General features: G+C 50.4%; 1 pseudogene; it reads right to left on the reverse strand.

Moving 5' to 3' along the window:
• Positions 1-874: 874 nt before the first annotated feature.
• Positions 875-1,010, reverse strand: LOC144122344 (U2 spliceosomal RNA; annotated as a pseudogene).
• Positions 1,011-10,349: the final 9,339 nt, after the last annotated feature.

Genomic DNA, 10,349 nt, shown 5'->3' on the forward strand with positions numbered 1-10,349 from the left:
AACGTGCCAAAGCGACTCACACTATGAGGGACGGCGTAGTGGAGGGCTCCTTAAGAGGCACTGACATCACACAGTACACAGGCTTGTTGCATTTCGCTTCCATCGAAAGCCGACCACCGCGCCCTGAATCGAGCCCCCTCGTCTGGGTCAGCAGCCAAGCGCCGTAATTACTGAGCCACCACAGCAGCCATCATTTTATGAAAAAGAATAAAAATCTCTACTAACAGCAAATGAATTCCACGTGTGCATAATTTTTGCCAGTTTGATAACAACACAATGAATTCGCATCCAAATAAAGGCGCGATTGACCACCGCAAAGCATTCGGCGCTGAAACGAGCGGGAAAGCAGGCCAGGCGAGAGCCGCATAGCACAGACAGCCGTCGATCGCGCGTCTAACTGATGTTTCCGAGAGGAAGAATGAAAAGGAAAGAGCACGGGCCTGCCTACTGGCTAAAGCGAGCCACGCTCGCTGCCGCGTGCTGAAAGTAGAAGAGTTAAAGGACAGGAGAACAAAGAGTGAAAGAAAAGACGCGCCGCGCTAATAGTCCCCTGGCCGATCCCGAAGGCAGTGCAATACCGCGCCGACCCGTGCCAGAGTGCTGCAAGCCAAGCACTCCGCCATATTACAAAAATTAAGTTTAATATCTTAGGTCCTAGGACCCGCTGCAGATATTAAATCAGGTATCAGGTATGAGCCAGCAGGACCGCACGTGGTCTGTTCTGTTTTGTTGTTGTTGCCAGGAAAAATGAAACGGAAAGTGCACAGCCCTGCCCACTGGCTCAAGCTTAGCCACAATCGCTACCACATGCGGAAAGTAGGAGAGTTTAAAGATAGGATAGAAAGATAGGATACAAGACACGACGCGCGCTATAAATACCTAAGCCGATCCCGGAGGCAGTGCAATACCGGGCCAACCGGTGGCGGAAGTGAGGCAACCTTCAAGCACTCCGCCACATTTCCAAAAATAAATTTAATATGTTGGGTTCAAGTGGGACCCGTATCAGATATTCTATAACCGGAAACGGCCCACGGGGCTTCGAACCCAGTTCTACCGCACATGTGCCGCGCCAGTTCGAACTATTAGCCAAACCTTCACCAAAGTTCAGCGTGAAACTGCATCTCTAAATGCACATGCCTTAGCGTTAAGTTTAGTGCAAAGCACTACTTCACGAGGTCTAACCAGTTCATCGTGTTTGTGTGAAGCTAGACCTTAAAGATGATCATGGCAAGGCCTAGCACAGCAACAGCCCATGCAGGTATGAAATAAATATTGCTGCAGCTGGGTTTACCACCCGCGGTGGCGCGAACAGACCAGCTTCGCTGTCCACTCCACGAGAGCACCATGCTATCGCCGCACCCGATCAATATTCGTGTTAAACTGCAACACACTCTCGCGCTGTGCATTGCACATCGTCGTCTTCAATAAAATCCATCTGCGGTGCGAGCAGATCACATCAGCTTAACCCCGATCCGAGCTTAACCTGAGTCTAATATTGTAGCCAGAGGTGCCGACGAGCCAGCATAGCAAAACCATTAGCCAATCAGGCTAAACACATGCTTTCACACGTCTCGTAAGTTTAGCTACGTTAAAGCGCTACCACTTTTTTAGTTGGAACTATGGGCGACGTGACGTCTGCAAATAAAGTACCTTATAAACGTGTTTATATTGTGGCCGGTTCCCGCCGGTTGCCGTGCGTATGAACTTTCAATTCGTTTTCTCGATGAATGTAACTAAATCGTAAATTTCCGGCTTTAACGTCCCGTAGCGACCCTTAAGTTATGAGAAACCCCGTATTGTAGGGCTCCGGGTTATTTCAGACCACCTGGGGTTCTTTAACGTCCGCTGACATCACACAGCACACGGACGTTTTGTATTTCGATGTCCGATACTCTGCCCTTACAGAAGCATTCGTACACATATCATGACTATTCGTCATGCCGGCCACCGCAACGCAATACGACGGTGCACTCAGGAAAGGAAAACCAGCATTTCTAATTTCCTATAGCGCAACGAGTGTTAGGGCTGTCCTTATACCGCTTTTATGGCCATCGAGAGAGAGAGAGAGATTCAGCGTCGGTGCGCATAGCTTGCGCTCGTTATCAACTTGGAGAGCAACCATTTTCTGTTCCAGGAAACTTGCAGAAGCATTAAGTGCGAAGGCCACACACCCGGCGTTAGGCATGCACGTTGCCATGTGTGCTCTCGGCGCATGTTACCTTTTTATTCCACGCGTCTGACGTGATTGAAATGGGTGCTTGCTTGGCATTGCTTAATGCATCAGGGCTAGTGAGGCCGAATCTCGGAGTTCCGCATGGCAGTTGCAACGGTGTTCTGGAGGAAAACTAGAAATGATAACAGTTGTCTTGTCGCCGCTGGAACGCGGTCTTTGATTACAACTCGCTGTTTCTGCCTTGAAACTTCCTGGTTTGTATTTAAGTTGCGGTAGCATGCGGTTCAGTGTGGTTTGTATTCAGTTTCCAAAGCACCGAATTGCTCCGAGTACGCGGTTCCTTTGCGCGTAGTGTGCACGGAAGATGCACGTGGAACGTCACAGCCATAGGTTTCAGTGTTAAAACTAATTTCTTCGCACAGCCAAAGACATACTTAAACAGCGGCCGCCATTAATTCCACATTTTTTGTTTATGCGTTGGACGGGCGGGCGGACGGGTGGGCTGGCAGCCGTGTGCACTCCTGCTTATCCTATACTCTCGAGCCCACACCCAGCGCACCTTTCCTGGTTACTGCACCCTACTACTGCAACTGTCTCAGGAAATGGTGCCCTGGCCTACCTAGAGTTACTAAGCACTTCCACCGGCATGACAATTTCGCGCCGCCCATTTCTCGCTACTATTCTCGTTACCAAAGCGGTTACCTTCCCGTGAAATTTTTATTACCGCGCTCTTCGCCACGGCGAGGTTGATCATCGCCCTCCACGGGCGCTGAGGCAATGTCCTCAGGCGTGTCGACCGGTAAGCGGATCCTACGCGCTTTCCATTAACACCTGAGCCGGTGACTGCCATCTTGAGCTCGGAGGTGCCCGTGAGAGTGGAGGAGAGTGGGAGGCTTTCTGATGAGGGCGAAGAAAATGCTTAGACTTGTCAGTAAGTTGAACGGCTCTGAAGGCGACAAGCGCGCAGTAAACCAGCCGATACCCGTTGTAGTACAACCAATGTGCAGGCAATGGACACTCTGCATCTTAATGCAATGGTAAAGTATGAGGGACTCGACACCCGAGTATTCATATGTGAGGAAAGAAGACTGCCGCGTTCAGGTGCTGGCCAATGATGACGTCATCAAATTGGGCTTTACAGGGTACGCCCTGATTACAAAACAGAAGGGAGCGTGTGTTGGCTGTGCTTATCTCCTTCACATTTCGCTGCAGTCTACGGCAAAAAGAGTCGGATCGTTTACTTTTCGTTTCTATCTCCTTCCGTTTCTATCGTTGTTTCGATATCGGCGTCCTTTGCATGCGGACGTAATGAAGCGTACAAAATCCTCCCGCTTCTGCGGTCGCCTAGCTCCCAGAGCAGGTCGCGCATTTTCATATTAGTCAGTCTGCGGCGGCCCTTGTCTCTGCCCCCGTGGTCTCCCTATCGCGCTCGATCTCCACGCCAGAAAGGTGTCGGGCCGTCGTCGTTCAGAGCTAGAGCGGCCTCGCCGCACAACAAGGCCGCGCGGGCGTGAAGCAGGGGGACCGCGTCGCCGCTCAAAAGACACCGTCTGGCGCACATCGGCGTCGCGCAAACGAGGCCCGCTCTCGGCATTCGCCGCACGCGCCCGGCGAACAACGTCCTACGCTGCGCCGCCTCGCGCAGCCAACGCTCGACCTGGACCCGCTCGACTAACCTCGCGTTTCCCGAGGCGAGATCCCGAGATGCATTCTTGTGCGGCGTCAAATTAAACTCGAGTAGGTGTCCGGAGCAAGCCGCCCGGGCGAGCGGCGAACAGCTCGAGAAATTGCGCCCTCCTTGAACGAGTGAACGCAAAGCCCAGCGGAAGTGCACATGTGTGTCGTCGTTCACTGGAGCTTCATCGTTTCCTGTTCGGTAAGAAGAGGTAGTGAGAGCGAAAGAAGGCGACGCGATAGCGTTAGCCAACTTGTGCGCACTATCAGCGAAAGTTGCCCGGCGGCTGGAACACGTCTACCTACCTGCTTAAGCGGATGAACGATATCTTCCGGGGCGCGCGGACGTTACGTCACAACTACAGGCAGCACATAATTTCTTTCTGTAGGGTTTTCTTTTTTTTCAGCGTCAGAATCTGTTTTATTTAGTGGGTGGGCATGGTACATTAAGTATTCAGGAGGAGGTCCCATAGTTGGAGTCTGAATTGGGTTACATCATACAGGCCAGCCGACGGGCTGGAGATCTCTATAAACTCAACCTATTACAACTAGCCCCCCAGAAGACCCTTCTCCATTACAAACGTTACTCTTCATAGGTCTGCAGGTGTTAAGATTAGCCGCTTACGTCATCTCTTCAATATGTGGCCGCTCAAAACATGTCTATTTCTACTCTTTATCAAGTACAGACAGTGTATAAGCAGGCGCAGCACCGAATACGGGAACTGACCTTGTTTATAAGCACAAAATAGTTTATTAAGACAGCGCGTAATCATAACGGTCACTGCGCAATTCGCCGAAGTCGTGTTGAGGAACGGAGTATGTGCAAGTGTGCGCCGAATCATCATCCACTAGAATGCACAGTGCACTAAAATACGCCTGTCCTGCTCATGTTATTACGCAGTGGTCTGTATAAGTCTCAACATGGAATGCCATGATATTGTACCAGCCCCGAAGTTGAAGTTAGGCGGGTGGAGACTTGGATGCGGAATATCGAGGTCGTCCCGGCAGGCGTAGTCGGTGGCGTTGACTGATGGAGGCGGAGACAGCGGAGGCCATGCAGGCACAGGGCCTCGAAAGGGATAGTTGGGGTCAGCGAACCCAGAGGGCCGGGCAAACTGCTCGCATCGTAACAGCTCATCTCGAACTATTCCAAGTGTCGTCTTTAGAAGAGTCTGCGATGGAGCCTCTTCGATACTAGCCCCGGTCGTAACAATGGCCAGCCGTCTAAACTTCGGCGTGATACGGCAAGTCTCGAGTGTTTGGAATATCCGGCAGCGCCAGATGACGTCGGACACCGAATTTAGGTTGGCGTTGGTGACGATAAACTCATAGACATCATCCGCAATAGCCTTGAGGAAATGTCCCACTTTGCCTTCTTCAGACATCCTACCGTTTACCGTTTTACACAGTTCGAGAATAGTCTCAATGTATTTGGTTCAAGTTTCGCCCACAGCTTGGGCCCTCTGGACAAGTGTGTGCTCAGCCTGTTTCTTCTTGGTAGTAGAGTCGCCGAAACTTTGTGTGAGATCGTCGACGAACTGTTCCCATGAGGTCAATGAGAATTCGTGGTTCTCATACCACAGCAGGCCAGTTTGGGTGAAGAAGAACACTGCAGTCGCAAGTTTTGCGACAGAATCTCAGCGGTTGTAGCGGCTCACGCGTTCGTAGTGTGTGAGCCACTCGCCAACGGCCTCAACGGCTTTGCCAGCAAAGGAACGGGGCTTCCGAAACAGCTGCGCCGCGGGGCCGGTAGTTTTGGACCAGTCTGGGACGAATGGTCCCACGCGATGTTCGCGCAGGGTCCTCTCCCTGCTGCCTGCCTGCTGATGGGACGCGAGCGCGAGACGACGGCTCCGGCGGGGCTCCAGTGTTTGAGGCTGCGTTTTGCGGAAGACGACGTACCCAGCACCTGCACCAAATTGTTACGTGCCAGCAGATTATTGGCGGAGCGTCGAACCGACGGAGTTAACAGAGCTCAGCTGGTCGACGCTACTCAAGCTGATACGGCAGGCCGCGAACGCCCTTTTTCTTTTTCCCATCTGCCTGCCTAACTTCATCTTCAGGGCACCGTTAAACTCCATCGGTTCGAAGCTCCGCCAATAAGCTGCTGGCACGAAACAATATCATTTACCTCTTTTATTGTGATGCAGAACAGGTCATTTTCTTCGTTTAAATAGAACGGAAAGGTAGCAGCCTTTCTTCAAGGTTAAAAAAGTCTATTCGCTTCCCTTATTTGTATGCTACCGGGTTTAGTTAACGCAACTATTAGGCGTTTGCTTTATCATCCAGGTTAGGATGCACAAGACTACAGTAATGTAAACTTTCTACTGTCCTTTTACACTGCGCCTCCAATAAGGTGTACAAATCATAGATTCCTTTGTTACCTTTAAAATTGTTTTTTAAATGACCGCTGCTGACATAATTTACGTTTCCTGCCTAAAACATAACACGGTTGGTTAATTTAGCGCGATTACCGTATAAACAATCGTTGTTCAGAACGGCGTCAGCAGCTCTCGCTTGTAAGCAGTCAGCGCACATATTTCTTCTGGGTGGCTCCGAGGACCTCCCGCGTGCTCGACGGCGATTACTCCCAGGCCTGTCCTAATGGACCACCAAAAGAGGGCCCGGTTCAAGTCTGGCTTCAATCAACGCGCTTTGCCGCGTAGGATGCGGCCGTCTTCGACCTGAAAGAACGACGGGCTGAAGTTGGGAAACAAAAGCTCCCAATTTCCGTTGTCACCTCACCTGCCGAGAGCCACCGCAACAAGCAGACGGGCGTTATCTGCCCCAATTGCCGCGACCATGTCTGCAGATAAATCGTAATCTTTCTTCCACCACTCAACTCCTTCCCTCGACGGCACTCCTGTCTTGTAGCGGAAACGGGCGTCGACTTGCATACTTGAATAAGGTTGCGTCAAGAAGCAGCGGCTCCCGAACCCCACCCCATCCAACAACGTACAAACTTGATTTGCTTTCAGCGAGGAAGGTATAAACAATTTAAGGGCTTCTGCTTAGGCACTTCAAGGTAGGGTCTCAAAAGTGCCCAAACTGATATTATAGTTAATAAGCTAACAAAAATAAGTCTCGGCAGCCCCGCGTGAATTTTCGTTCTCTAAAAAGTCCATGCGAAGACCTGAAGAGATTTAACTCTTCCGTGTTGTGGAAATGCAGCCGGGTGATATTTAATCAGCGGCCCAACCGACGCCCTCATGGTGCACTTACTCTAGGAACCATATTGACATTTTCAAGAACAGTGCGAATTAGGCAAGGATTGAAGAAAGACACAAGCTGACAGGCGCTGTCTACGTGTGTCCTTGTTCTGTGATTGTCTAATTCGCGCTGTTCTTCTTGAGGAGGACATACCAACTCACCCAAGCATCAGCCCATACTGACTACATGAATCTGAGGTGTCACTTTCTCGCGAGCGCCGAATTGGCGTATACGTATGTTACCGTTCCACATGCAATTGGTCAGGCACACCTCCTGAGCACCGCCTTCGGCATCGTGTGAACGCAACAGTTTTTGATCCTGACATACCACGTCCTTCGACACCATTCGAATGACCTTCAAACTGCTGTCAGTGTCAAATTATAATGTTCTACCATTCTGATGGGAGGAGAATTAGCCGACCCTTTTTTGGGAGCATTCGTTTTTAAACATCGAGGCCTATTTCTTTTCTAACCCACGTGCCTTCCACGGACTGCATGACACACGAAACCAGGTTGACAAGTCCCTAATCGGCCACCTGCAGTGGCGACAGCCGCCTTCGACGGCGAGCAAGCAATCACAGCTTGTCGCTGCTCATTGCCTCCATAACGGGGAAAGCAGCCCACGGCCGTATCGCCTCGATGTCCGCCGGCTGAGGCCCGCAACAACCGAGCCTCGGCAGCGCGTTATTGACGGGCCGCAGTGCCTGTTTCCCTCCTCGTATAAACGCTGCCGCCTTGGTCCTGTCGACTGCGCCATTTGACGGGAACGCCTTAATTGCGGACCTCGCTCCTCTTAAGCCCACCGGTGATGGTGTTCCGAAGCTGATCGCCCCCACGCAGCAGCAGCAGGCAGCTGGAATGCGCGCTCCGGAATGTCCTGCCTGTTTGCACGCCTCTTATAAATAGACAGATCTCCAACAGGAAGGAAGGGAGGGAGGAGGGCGGCGAGAAATAACGTCGCGCCGTGGTCCAGCCTGAAATGCGTCCTTCCCTTGACCCCAAAGCCGCACAGCTCGGGACGAGGAGACACAAAGGGCGGACGAGAAAATACGCCGCACGCGGTCTGCATCCGCGTCGGTGGCGTTGCCCAACGCGAAACGATAATGCACCCACAGCAGTCGCCCCCCTCCACCTTTTGGAAGTCAGGCGAAGTCTGGTTAGACCGCGTTAGAGCAACACAAGTCACCCTCTCCCTTTCCCGCCCTCTTTTCTTTTTTCATCCCGCTGAAAGACAGCTGGGCCGGCGAGCAAAGTGAGGTGAGAGAAATGGGAAGAGTGTAAGGCCCTTAATCAATCCTTCACGAGGTTCAACAATTCTATTGTCTTGGCCCTGCTCAGGGGGCCAGCCTGGCGAAGTGGCTAAGGGCGTGCCTCCTTTTCACTGGAGCCTGCTGCTCGTTGTCGCATGCGTGTGCCAGCCGTTAGAGTGCGAAGTGTGATCCGTAAAAATGTGCACTCAAACTTATTCAAGCAGCTTTCGCCAAGCACTAAAAGAACTCTCAGAGATATCCCATGAACCATGCTGACAGCTCGCACAGTTCATTATTGCTCAGCAACGGCTCTCCCTTAGGTTCATGAAATGGTAAGGCAAATTACTAATGAAACGCCGGATTGCGTGGCAAACAGATTACAGGCGCGATATAGGGAGCCAACGAACAAAACAAAATACTAATTGAAACAAGACGATGCTGCGGCGGACTCCAGATTACTTTCGGTCACCTGGGGTTACGTTGAGCGCGATCGCTTCACACAAGAGACGGGTGTTTTTGCGTTCCGCTTCCATCAAAATGTGGCTTCTGAGGCAACGATTTGATCCCTCGACTTTGGAGTCACCAACAGAACGCCAAATCCACACACCGACAACGTTGGGTGCAGAACAGTCGACACTCTGGATGGCATTCGGACTCGATGAAGTTCCTCGGTGCTGCATGATGATTTCCAAAGGCAGTTATAAACTTCAACGTTAACTTCCAGTATAGCAGGCAGCGCAGCTGCCACGAAGTTTTGTGTTACGGCGAGAGCCGCTAATGGGAGCCTACCTTCAGTCGTTGCTACTACTACTACTACTACTACAACTACTACTGATACTATATTGGAAACACGAATTACCCTTCATGGGAGTAAAATTGGAAAGACAATGGAGAATCCTTTGCGCTGCAGTGGGCATAGTCAGGCTGATGATGATGATGAAGCCGTGCTCTAGCGCACTCCCTAATAGAGGCAGGGTACGCTGCCCATGCCGTGGGATAGAGCTTCAGTAAAAACGGAATACTTACGTTTTGCAGTGGAAACAGGTTCCCTCTTCGAAATATGCAAACTTGTTTCAGTTGCAAAGATTTTAACAAACGTTTCAATGTCCTTTATTTGCTAACATCAAAGCCTCCGGTGCTGTGCTTAAACTCCCCTTCCAATGCCACTTGAGTTAAGTACTATGCTTTGAGGTGGGAATAAGCCTCCATTGCTAGAAGTAAGCATTCTGTATATTTAGTGATTGAAATCTAGCCCGGAACATCGAGAAAACACCGTGCCCCTCAAATTGACTGCGCTAAGGACTGCTGTCTCCTTCTTTACTCCTTTATAGGGAAAACAGTGTACTAGTACTACTATTCACTATTCCTGCTACTACCACAATGACTGTTTTCGTCCTACTACTACCATCTACTACTACTACTACTGCTGCTGCTGCTCCTTCTACGACTGATACTAGTGCTTCTGATGCCACTGCTACTACTACTTCCACTAATACGGCTACAGCTTCTACAAATAATATTATTATTATTACCGCTGATTAATTATTATTATTACCAGTCGTCGAGCTTAATTGCGCCGCACAGAGCAGGCTTTTGTTTTCGTCTAGGATCTTACTTGAAGTACTCCGACTGTATCAATTGCTGATAGTGCAGTGCCTCTTTTAATTTGCGTGAAAAATGTCCCTCGACGCCATACCTCTTCAGCTGCAATTCTTCCGTAATCACACCTGGTCAAGGAACCGAGTATGTTCTGAAACGTCGTGTAATCTTAACTTGGTCGGCGTTCTTTTTCTTAAACTAAATTTCGTACCTCAAGCAGACAGATCTCGGTCGAATGTTTCGTTTTTGAGTCTTTAATTCATCATTTTTTAAAGACTACTATATATTCATTGAGAGCGTAATTCATTCAAGAGCAAGCAAACAATTTCAGCGCTCTTTCGCACGCTTGACTTTCTACATAGCTTGTGGTCAATTTGAGCCCCGAATTCCGGCTGGGCCACCGGTAGTCAAGCTAATCGCCTGCTTACTTGGGTGCGTGGCTCA

The sequence above is a fragment of the Amblyomma americanum genome, chromosome 2 (assembly GCF_052857255.1).
Source record: "Amblyomma americanum isolate KBUSLIRL-KWMA chromosome 2, ASM5285725v1, whole genome shotgun sequence".
Lineage (NCBI taxonomy): Eukaryota > Metazoa > Arthropoda > Arachnida > Ixodida > Ixodidae > Amblyomma > Amblyomma americanum.